Source organism: Oncorhynchus kisutch, unplaced genomic scaffold (genome assembly GCF_002021735.2).
Source record: "Oncorhynchus kisutch isolate 150728-3 unplaced genomic scaffold, Okis_V2 scaffold3051, whole genome shotgun sequence".
In the NCBI taxonomy this organism is placed as follows: domain Eukaryota; kingdom Metazoa; phylum Chordata; class Actinopteri; order Salmoniformes; family Salmonidae; genus Oncorhynchus; species Oncorhynchus kisutch.
In genome coordinates, this window is record NW_022264996.1 from 281,601 (window position 1) to 292,500 (window position 10,900).

At 48.9% G+C, this 10,900-nt stretch overlaps 1 pseudogene; it reads right to left on the reverse strand.

Annotated features, from left to right (window-relative positions):
• Window positions 1-1,504: 1,504 nt before the first annotated feature.
• Window positions 1,505-10,900, reverse strand: part of LOC116371245 (CCR4-NOT transcription complex subunit 2-like) — a 92,387-nt pseudogene continuing 82,991 nt past the window's right edge.

The window sequence follows — 10,900 nt, forward strand, 5'->3', positions numbered from 1 at the left end:
CACAGCGCCACACGCAGACAGACACACACAGCGCCACACGCAGACAGACACACACAGCGCCACACGCAGACAGACTCACAGCGCCACACGCAGACAGACTCACAGCGCCACACGCAGACAGACTCACAGCGCCACACGCAGACAGACTCACACAGCGCCACACGCAGACAGACACACACAGCGCCACACGCAGACAGACACACACAGCGCCACACGCAGACAGACTCACACAGCGCCACACGCAGACAGACTCACAGCGCCACACGCAGACAGACTCACAGCGCCACACGCAGACAGACTCACAGCGCCACACGCAGACAGACTCACAGCGCCACACGCAGACAGACACAAAGCGCCACACGCAGACAGACTCACGCAGACAGACACACAGCGCCACACGCAGACAGACACACACAGCGCCACACGCAGACAGACTCACAGCGCCACACGCAGACAGACACAAAGCGCCACACGCAGACAGACTCACGCAGACAGACACACACAGCGCCACACGCAGACAGACACACACAGCGCCACACGCAGACAGACTCACACAGCGCCACACGCAGACAGACTCACAGCGCCACACGCAGACAGACTCACAGCGCCACACGCAGACAGACACAAAGCGCCACACGCAGACAGACTCACGCAGACAGACACACAGCGCCACACGCAGACGGACACACAGCGCCACACGCAGACTCACGCAGACAGACACACAGCGCCACACGCAGACACTCACGCAGAGCCACACGCAGACAGACTCACGCAGAGCCACACGCAGACAGACTCACGCACAGACAGGCCAGACACACAGAGGAAACCAACCCCCCACACCGCAGCAGACAGGCCAGACACACAGAGGAAACCAACCCCCCACACCGCAGCAGACAGGCCAGACACACAGAGGAAACCAACCCCCCACACCGCAGCAGACAGGCCAGACACACAGAGGAAACCAACCCCCCACACCGCAGCAGACAGGCCAGACACACAGAGGAAACCAACCCCCCACACCGCAGCAGACAGGCCAGACACACAGAGGAAACCAACCCCCCACACCGCAGCAGACAGGCCAGACACACAGAGGAAACCAACCCCCCACACCGCAGCAGACAGGCCAGACACACAGAGGAAACCAACCCCCCACACCGCAGCAGACAGGCCAGACACACAGAGGAAACCAACCCCCCACACCGCAGCAGACAGGCCAGACACACAGAGGAAACCAACCCCCCACACCGCAGCAGACAGGCCAGACACACAGAGGAAACCAACCCCCCACACCGCAGCAGACAGGCCAGACACACAGAGGAAACCAACCCCCCACACCGCAGCAGACAGGCCAGACACACAGAGGAAACCAACCCCCCACACCGCAGCAGACAGGCCAGACACACAGAGGAAACCAACCCCCCACACCGCAGCAGACAGGAGAAAGCCTTTCTACTGTATTAAAGACAAGCAGCTATTTCCAGAAGGTGATCAGAAAACACAACTGTTTCTTCATCATATTTTCTTTTTATTGGCTTTTTCTTTTCCTATGAAAAGCTGCTGTTGAAAACAGCCAAAGTGAAGTGCTTCAGTCCTCATCTTTCTCCAATCGCATCCCTCCAAAACTACCATCACATGGGTACGGGTGTTCTTATTGGCTCACTGAGAATATATCTGACCCTTGATTGTAACGCTTGGTGTTCTTCATTGTTTGCTGTGGTTGTTGAATTGAAAGTGTTCAGGGCGTGAGGCATAGTCCCGTCCCGTCCTGTTGTTGTTGTTGACAGGCATGGTCCCGTCCTGTTGTTGTTGTTGACAGGCATAGGTCCCCTGTCCTGTTGTTTTTGACAGGCATGGTCCCGTCCTGTTGTTGTTGTTGACAGGCATAGGTCCCCTGTCCTGTTGTTGTTGACAGGCATAGGTCCCCTGTCCTGTTGTTGTTGACAGGCATGGTCCCCTGTCCTGACCAGTTATTGTCGTCCTCTATCCACTGGCTCCAGTACAGTTTTAATCCCGGTTGTTGTTGTTGACAGGCATGGTCCCCAGAACAGTCCTGTTTTATCCACGTCGTACAGCACGTCCAGTATTGCGTCGCTCCGCGCTCACCTCCTAAAAACGAGGTACAGCCGGGCGACAGTCTGTTTTTATTTATTTTTAATCTTCTCCAAAATAGATGTCATATATATATAATATATACACATCGAACACATATCTTTACTCATCTGTGATGCCTGTAAGCCCCCCCCCCCCCCCCAAAAAAAAATTTGAAAAACATTTTGTACTTTTATTACAAAATTGTGACAAAGACAGTTCTTTCTTGTTCTCCTGTTCATCCCTGGAAGGAGGATGAGGCTCAGTGGATACGGACAGCTGGAGGTTGTCTGTCACTGATTGGTGGATAATTGTTGAGGGCAGAAAAGGGGCAGAGAAATGGTGGATGGAAAGGGAGCGAATGACAGAATAAACAGAAGGAAAATAAATGTTATGTGTTTGAGAGTTAATGTCCAAACTGAACTATTATGGGTCTTGTCTTCACATATTAACAAATCCACAAACATCTTTTGTGTTCTTTTATTACGAAATAGAGCTACAATATGAACATTGCATTTTCTCCTGGCCTCTTGTCCGTCTGTCTGCCTGTCTGTCTGTCTGTCTGTGGGTCTGTCTGCCTGCCTGTCAGTCTGTCTTCCACTCTGCTACAGTAACATTGTGTTGAGGTATTATCTGCAGGTCACTGTGTTCTTTGAACACTCTGTTGGATAATGACAGATCAACCTTGTTCCTTCACTGTCAGAGGGTCTGTGTGTGTATTATGATGTCATGGTGCTTCGTGACCAATGGGGAGGTCTGAAGAATGAGGCGTAAACAAAAAGGTTCTGAATGTTTTCAAATTGATAACCAACCAAAACAAAAAGGGACAAGGTCAGGAAAAACAGGGAAAAGAAAAAAAATATATATTTTAAAAAAGAGAAACCAGCGTCTGATTGGGTGGCACATCATTCAGTTCAGGGGAAGAAGGACCTGCTCGGAGCCAAAATGGTCGCCAGATTTCCCTCCATTTGGCCTAAAGTCAATTTGCCAGACGGTGGATCGAGGAATAAAAAGCAGGATGCCTGAGCCAGCCACACCGGCATTCACTGTCTGTAGGTCTGTCCGTCTGTCTGCTGTGAGGAACCAGGGACCAGAACTCTAACCAGGTCTAGGATCCCATGGTGGACTGAGAACGAGGGGAAGGAAGTCTCTCAGAAGGCTTGCTGAGCTGGGTTGTAGTTGAAGGTGGATGGCACGTGGGGTCTCTCCTCTAGCTTCTCGTATTCCAGATGAAACTCCTAGAAAGGGAGGGGAGAAACAAGGGTTTTAGGGACGGTAGTGGATAACGGTAGTGGACAACGGCAGTGGACAACGGTAGTGGATAACGGCAGCGGACAACGGCAGCGGACAACGGCAGCGGACAACGGCAGCGGACAACGGCAGTGGACAACGGTAGTGGATAAAGGCAGTGGATAACGGTAGTGGATAACGGCAGCGGATAACGGCAGCAGATAACGGCAGCAGATAACGGTAGTAGATAACGGTAGTGGTAGTGGATAACGGTAGTGGATAACGGCAGTAGATAACGGCAGTGGATAACGGTAGTGGATAACGGCAGTGGATAACGGTAGTGTTCAGCTGAAGCAGTGGATAACGGCAGTGGATAACGGTAGTAGATAACGTTAGTGGATAACGGCAGTGGACAACGGCAGTGGACAACGGCAGTGGATAACGGTAGTGGATAACGGCAGTGGATAACGGCAGTAGATAACGGCAGTGGATAACGGCAGTGGATAACGGCAGTGGATAAAGGCAGTGGATAACGGCAGTGGACAACGGCAGCGGACAACGGCAGTGGATAACGTTAGTGGATAACGGTAGCGGATAACGGCAGTGGACAACGGCAGTGGACAACGGCAGTGGATAAAGGCAGTGGATAAAGGCAGTGGATAACGGTAGTGGACAACGGTAGTGGATAACGGTAGTGGATAAAGGCAGTGGATAACGGTAGTGGATAAAGGCAGTGGATAACGGTAGTGGATAACGGCAGTAGATAACGGCAGTAGATAACGGTAGTGGATAACGGCAGTAGATAACGGTAGTGGATAACGGCAGTAGATAACGGTAGTGGATAACGGCAGTAGATAACGGTAGTGGATAACGGCAGTGGATAACGGCAGTGGATAACGGTAGTGTTCAGCTGAAGCAGTGGATAACGGCAGTGGATAACGGTAGTAGATAACGTTAGTGGATAACGGCAGTGGACAACGGCAGTGGATAACGGTAGTGGATAACGGCAGTGGATAACGGCAGTAGATAACGGTAGTGGATAAAGGCAGTGGATAACGGCAGTGGATAACGGCAGTGGACAACGGCAGTGGACAACGGCAGTGGACAACGGCAGTGGATAAAGGCAGTGGATAACGGCAGCGGACAACGGTAGTGGATAAAGGCAGTGGATAAAGGCAGTGGATAACGGTAGTGGACAACGGTAGTGGATAACGGTAGTGGATAAAGGCAGTGGATAACGGTAGTGGATAAAGGCAGTGGATAACGGTAGTGGATAAAGGCAGTGGATAACGGTAGCGGACAACGGTAGTGGATAACGGTAGCGGATAACGTTAGTGGATAACGGCAGTGGATAACGGTAGTGGACAACGGTAGTGGATAACGGCAGTGGACAACGGCAGTGGATAACGGTAGTGGACAACGGTAGTGGATAACGGCAGTGGACAACGGCAGTAGATAACGGCAGTGGTAGTGGATAACAGTAGTGGATAACGGCAGTAGATAACGGTAGTGGATAACGGCAGTGGTTAACGGCAGTGGATAACGGCAGTAGATAACGGCAGTGGATAACGCTAGTGTTCAGCTGAAGCAGTGGATAACGGCAGTGGATAACGGCAGTGGATAACAGTTTTGGATAACGGTAGTGGATAACGGCAGTGGATAACGGTAGTGGATAACGGCAGTGGATAACGGCAGTGGATAACGGCAGTGGATAACGGCAGTGGATAACGGCAGTGGATAACGGCAGTGGATAACGGTAGTGGATAAAGGCAGTGGATAACGGTAGTGGATAAAGGCAGTGGATAACGGTAGTGGATAACGGCAACGGATAACGGCAGCGGATAACGGCAGTGGATAACAGTAGTGGTAGTGGATAACAGTAGTGGATAACGGGTAGTAGATAACGGCAGTGGATAACGGTAGTGGATAACGGCAGCGGATAACGGTAGTGGATAACGGCAGTAGATAACGGTAGTGGATAACGGCAGTAGATAACGGTAGTGGATAACGGCAGTAGATAACGGTAGTGGATAACGGCAGTAGATAACGGTAGTGGATAACGGTAGTGGATAACGGCAGTGGACAACGGTAGTGGACAACGGCAGTGGATAACGGCAGTGGATAACGGCAGTGGATAACGGCAGTGGACAACGGCAGCGGACAAAGGCAGTGGATAAAGGCAGTGGACAACGGTAGTGGACAACGGTAGTGGACAACGGTAGCGGATAACGGTAGCGGATAACGGTAGCGGATAACGGTAGCGGATAACGGTAGTGGATAAAGGCAGTGGATAACAGTAGTGGATAACGGTAGTAGATAACGGCAGTGGATAACGGTAGTGGATAACGGCAGCGGATAACGGTAGTGGATAACGGCAGTAGATAACGGTAGTGGATAACGGCAGTAGATAACGGTAGTGGATAACGGCAGTAGATAACGGTAGTGGATAACGGCAGTAGATAACGGTAGTGGATAACGGTAGTGGATAACGGCAGTGGACAACGGTAGTGGACAACGGCAGTGGATAACGGCAGTGGATAACGGCAGTGGATAACGGCAGTGGACAACGGCAGCGGACAAAGGCAGTGGATAAAGGCAGTGGATAACGGTAGTGGACAACGGTAGTGGACAACGGTAGCGGATAACGGTAGCGGATAACGGTAGCGGATAACGGTAGTGGTAGTGGATAACGGTAGTGGATAACTGCAGTAGATAACGGCAGTGGATAACGGCAGTGGATAACGGCAGTGGACAACGGCAGTGGATAACGGCAGTGGATAAAGGCAGTGGATAACGGTAGTGGATAAAGGCAGTGGATAACGGTAGTGGATAAAGGCAGTGGATAACGGTAGCGGATAACGGCAGCGGATAACGGTAGTGGATAACGGCAGCGGATAACAGTAGTGGATAACGGCAGCAGATAACGGCAGTGGATAACAGTAGTGGTAGTGGATAACAGTAGTAGATAACGGCAGTGGATACGCTAGTGTTCAGCTGAAGCAGTGGATAACGGCAGTGGATAACGGCAGTGGATAACGGCAGTGGATAACGGCAATGGATAACGGCAGTGGATAACGGCAGTGGATAACGGCAGTGGATAACGGCAGTGGACAACGGCAGCGGACAACGGCAGCGGATAACGGTAGTGGATAACGGCAGTGGATAACGGTAGTGGATAACGGTAGTGGATAACGGCAGTAGATAACGGCAGTGGATAACGGTAGTGGTAGTGGATAACGGCAGTGGATAACGGCAGTGGACAACGGCAGTGGATAAAGGCAGTGGATAACGGTAGTGGACAACGGTAGTGGATAACGGTAGTGGATAACGGTAGTGGATAAAGGCAGTGGATAACGGTAGTGGTAGTGGACAACGGTAGTGGATAAAGGCAGTGGATAACGGTAGTGGATAACGGCAGCGGATAACGGCAGCGGATAACGGCAGTGGATAACGGTAGTGGATAACGGCAGTGGATAACGGTAGTGTTCAGCTGAAGCAGTGGATAAACGGCAGTGGATAACGGCAGTGGACAACGGCAGTGGATAACGGTAGTGGATAACGGTAGTGGATAACGGCAGTGGATAACGGCAGTGGATAACGGCAGTGGATAACGGTAGTGGATAACGGTAGTGGATAACGGTAGTGGATAACGGTAGTGGATAACGGCAGTGGATAACGGTAGCGGATAACGTTAGTAGATAACGGCAGTAGATAACGGCAGTGGATAACGGCAGCGGATAACGGTAGCGGATAACGGTAGTGGATAACGGCAGTGGACAACGGTAGTGGATAACGGTAGTGGACAACGGCAGTGGGTAACGGCAGTGGATAACGGCAGTGGATAACGGCAGTGGATAACGGCAGCGGATAATGGTAGCGGATAACGGCAGTGGATAACGGCAGTAGATAACGGTAGTGGATAACGGCAGTAGATAACGGTAGTGGATAAAGGCAGTGGATAAAGGCAGTGGATAACGGTAGCGGATAACGGTAGCGGAAAACGGTAGCGGATAACGGTAGCGGATAACGGTAGCGGATAACGGTAGCGGATAACGGTAGTGGATAAAGGCAGTGGATAACGGTAGTGGATAAAGGCAGTGGATAACGGTAGTGGATAACGGTAGTGGATAACGGCAGTAGATAACGGCAGTAGATAACGGTAGTGGTAGTGGATAACGGCAGTGGATAACGGCAGTGGATAAAGGCAGTGGATACGGTAGTGGACAACGGTAGTGGATAACGCAGTGGATACGGTAGTGGATAAAGGCAGTGGGATAACGGTAGTGGTAGTGGACAACGGTAGTGGATAAAGGCAGTGGATAACGGTAGTGGATAAAGGCAGTGGATAACGGTAGTGGATAACGGCAGCGGATAACGGCAGTGGATAACGGTAGTGGATAACGGCAGTGGATAACGGCAGTGGATAACGGTAGTGTTCAGCTGAAGCAGTGGATAAACGGCAGTGGATAACGGCAGTGGACAACGGTAGTGGATAACGGTAGTGGATAACGGCAGTGGATAACGGCAGTGGATAACGGTAGTGGATAACGGCAGTGGATAACGGTAGTGGATAACGGCAGTGGATAACGGTAGCGGATAACGTTAGTGGATAACGGCAGTAGATAACGGCAGCGGATAACGGTAGCGGATAACGGTAGCGGATAACGGCAGTGGACAACGGTAGTGGATAACGGTAGTGGACAACGGCAGTAGATAACGGTAGTGGGTAACGGCAGTAGATAACGGCAGTGGATAACGGCAGCGGATAACGGTAGCGGATAACGTTAGTGGATAACGGCAGTGGACAACGGCAGTAGATAACGGTAGTGGATAACGGCAGTAGATAACGGTAGCGGATAACGGTAGCGGAAAACGGTAGCGGATAACGGTAGCGGATAACGGTAGTCTTCAGCTGAAGTAGTGGATAACGGCATAACGGCAGTGGATAACGGCAGTAGATAACGGCAGTGGATAACGGTAGTGTTCAGCTGAAGCAGTGGATAACAGCAGTGGATAACGGTAGTGGATAACGGCAGTGGATAACGGCAGTGGGTAACGGCAGTGGGTAACGGCAGTGGATAACGGTAGTGGATAACGGTAGTGGATAACGGTAGTCTTCAGCTGAAGTAGTGGATAACGGCAGTGGATAACGGCAGTGTTCAGCTGAAGCAGTGGATAACGGTAGTGGATAACGGCAGTGGATAACGGTAGTGGATAACGGTAGTCTTCAGCTGAAGTAGTGGATAACGGCAGTGGATAACGGTAGTGGATAACGGCAGTGTTCAGCTGAAGCAGTGGATAACGGTAGTGGATAACGGCAGTTTTCGGCTGAAGCAGTGGATAACGGTAGTGGATAACGGCAGTGTTCAGCTGAAGCAGTGGATAACGGTAGTGGATAACGGCAGTGTTCAGCTGAAGCAGTGGATAACGGTAGTGGATAACGGCAGTGTTCAGCTGAAGCAGTGGATAACGGTAGTGGATAACGGTAGTGGATAACGGCAGTGGATAACGGCAGTGGATAACGGTAGTGGATAACGGCAGTGGATAACGGTAGTGGATAACGGTAGTGGATAACGGCAGTGTTCAGCTGAAGCAGCATATTAAATACAGAACATCTCGAGGAGAATATTGTACATGATAGAACAATACTAGAAGCTTTCTATGGGGGGAATCAGCAGGTTTACAAATCCTCTGGGAGTGAATGATCCCAGATGTCAAGGGTCCATGTTGGAAACACACATGTCAACAACTGCATGACAAAGCACATCTATTCAAATATCAAACCACATACATGCAATTGGAAAAGCTGTTGTTATCTTGCCTGGACCCCCAAAACAACAATATTTCTAGTTGTAACTACAACTACAAGTATTCAAGCCCCTTCCTTGTTCACATTATGTTACAGACTCATTCAAAAATGGATTACATTGTTTTTTTCCTCATCAATCTACACACAATACCCCATAATGACATCACAATACCCCATTATGACATCACAATACCCTATAATGACATCCAATACCCCATAATGACATCACCAATACCCTATAATGACATCCCAATACCCCATAATGACATCACAATACCCTATAGATGACATCCCAATACCCCATAAATGACATCCAATACCCCATAATGACATCACACCTCCCTATAATGACATCCCAATACCCCATAATGACATCCAATACCCCATAATGACATCAACCTCCCTATAATGACATCCCAATACCCCATAATGACATCCAATACCCTATAATGACTACATACCCATAATGACATCACAATACCCTATAATGACATCCCAATACCCATAATGAATCCCAATTACCCATACATGACATCCAATACCCCATATGACATCCCAATACCCCATAATGACTCCAATACCCTATAATGACATCCCAATACCCCATAATGACATCCAATACCCTAGTAATGACATCCCAATACCCCATAATGACATCCCAATACCCCATAATGACACCCAATACCCTAATGACCTCCCAATACCCTATAATGACATCCCAATACCCATAATGACATCCCAATACCCCATAATGACATCCCAATACCCCATAATGACATCCCAATACCCCATAATGACATCCCAATACCCTATAATGACATCCCAATACCCTATAATGACATCCCAATACCCCATAATGACATCCCAATACCCCATATGAAATCACAATACATCACATACCCTATATGACATCACAATACCCTATAATGACATCACAATACCCATAATGACATCACAATACCCCCATAATGACATCACAATACCCTAATGACATCACATACCCCATAATGACATCACAATACCCCATAATGACATCACAATACCCTATAATGACATCCCAATATACCCTATAATGACAATCACAATAACCCATAATGACATCACAATACCCTATAAATGACATCCAATACCCCATAATGACATCACAATACCCTAGAATGACATCACAATACCCCATAATGACATCACAATACCCCATAATGACATCCCAATACCCTATAATGACATCCCATACCCCATAATGACATCCCAATACCCTATATGACATCACATCCCCATAATGACATCCCAATACCCTATAATGACATCCCAATACCCTACTATGACATCCCAATACCCTATAATGACATCCCAATACCCTATAATGACATCCCAATACCCCATAATGACATCCAATACCCCCAAATGACATCCCAATACCCATAATGACATCACAATACCCCATAATGACATCCCAATACCCTATAATGACATCCCAATACCCATAATGACATCCCAATACCCCATAATGACATCCCAATACCCTATAATGACATCACAATACCCTATAATGACATCCCAATACCCCATAATGACATCACAATACCCTATAATGACATCCCAATACCCTATAATGACATCCCAATACCCCATAATGACATCCCAATACCCTATAATGACATCCCAATACCCCATAATGACATCCCAATACCCCATAATGACATCCCAATACCCTATAATGACATCCACAATACCCTATAATGACATCACAATACCCTATGATGACATCCCAAT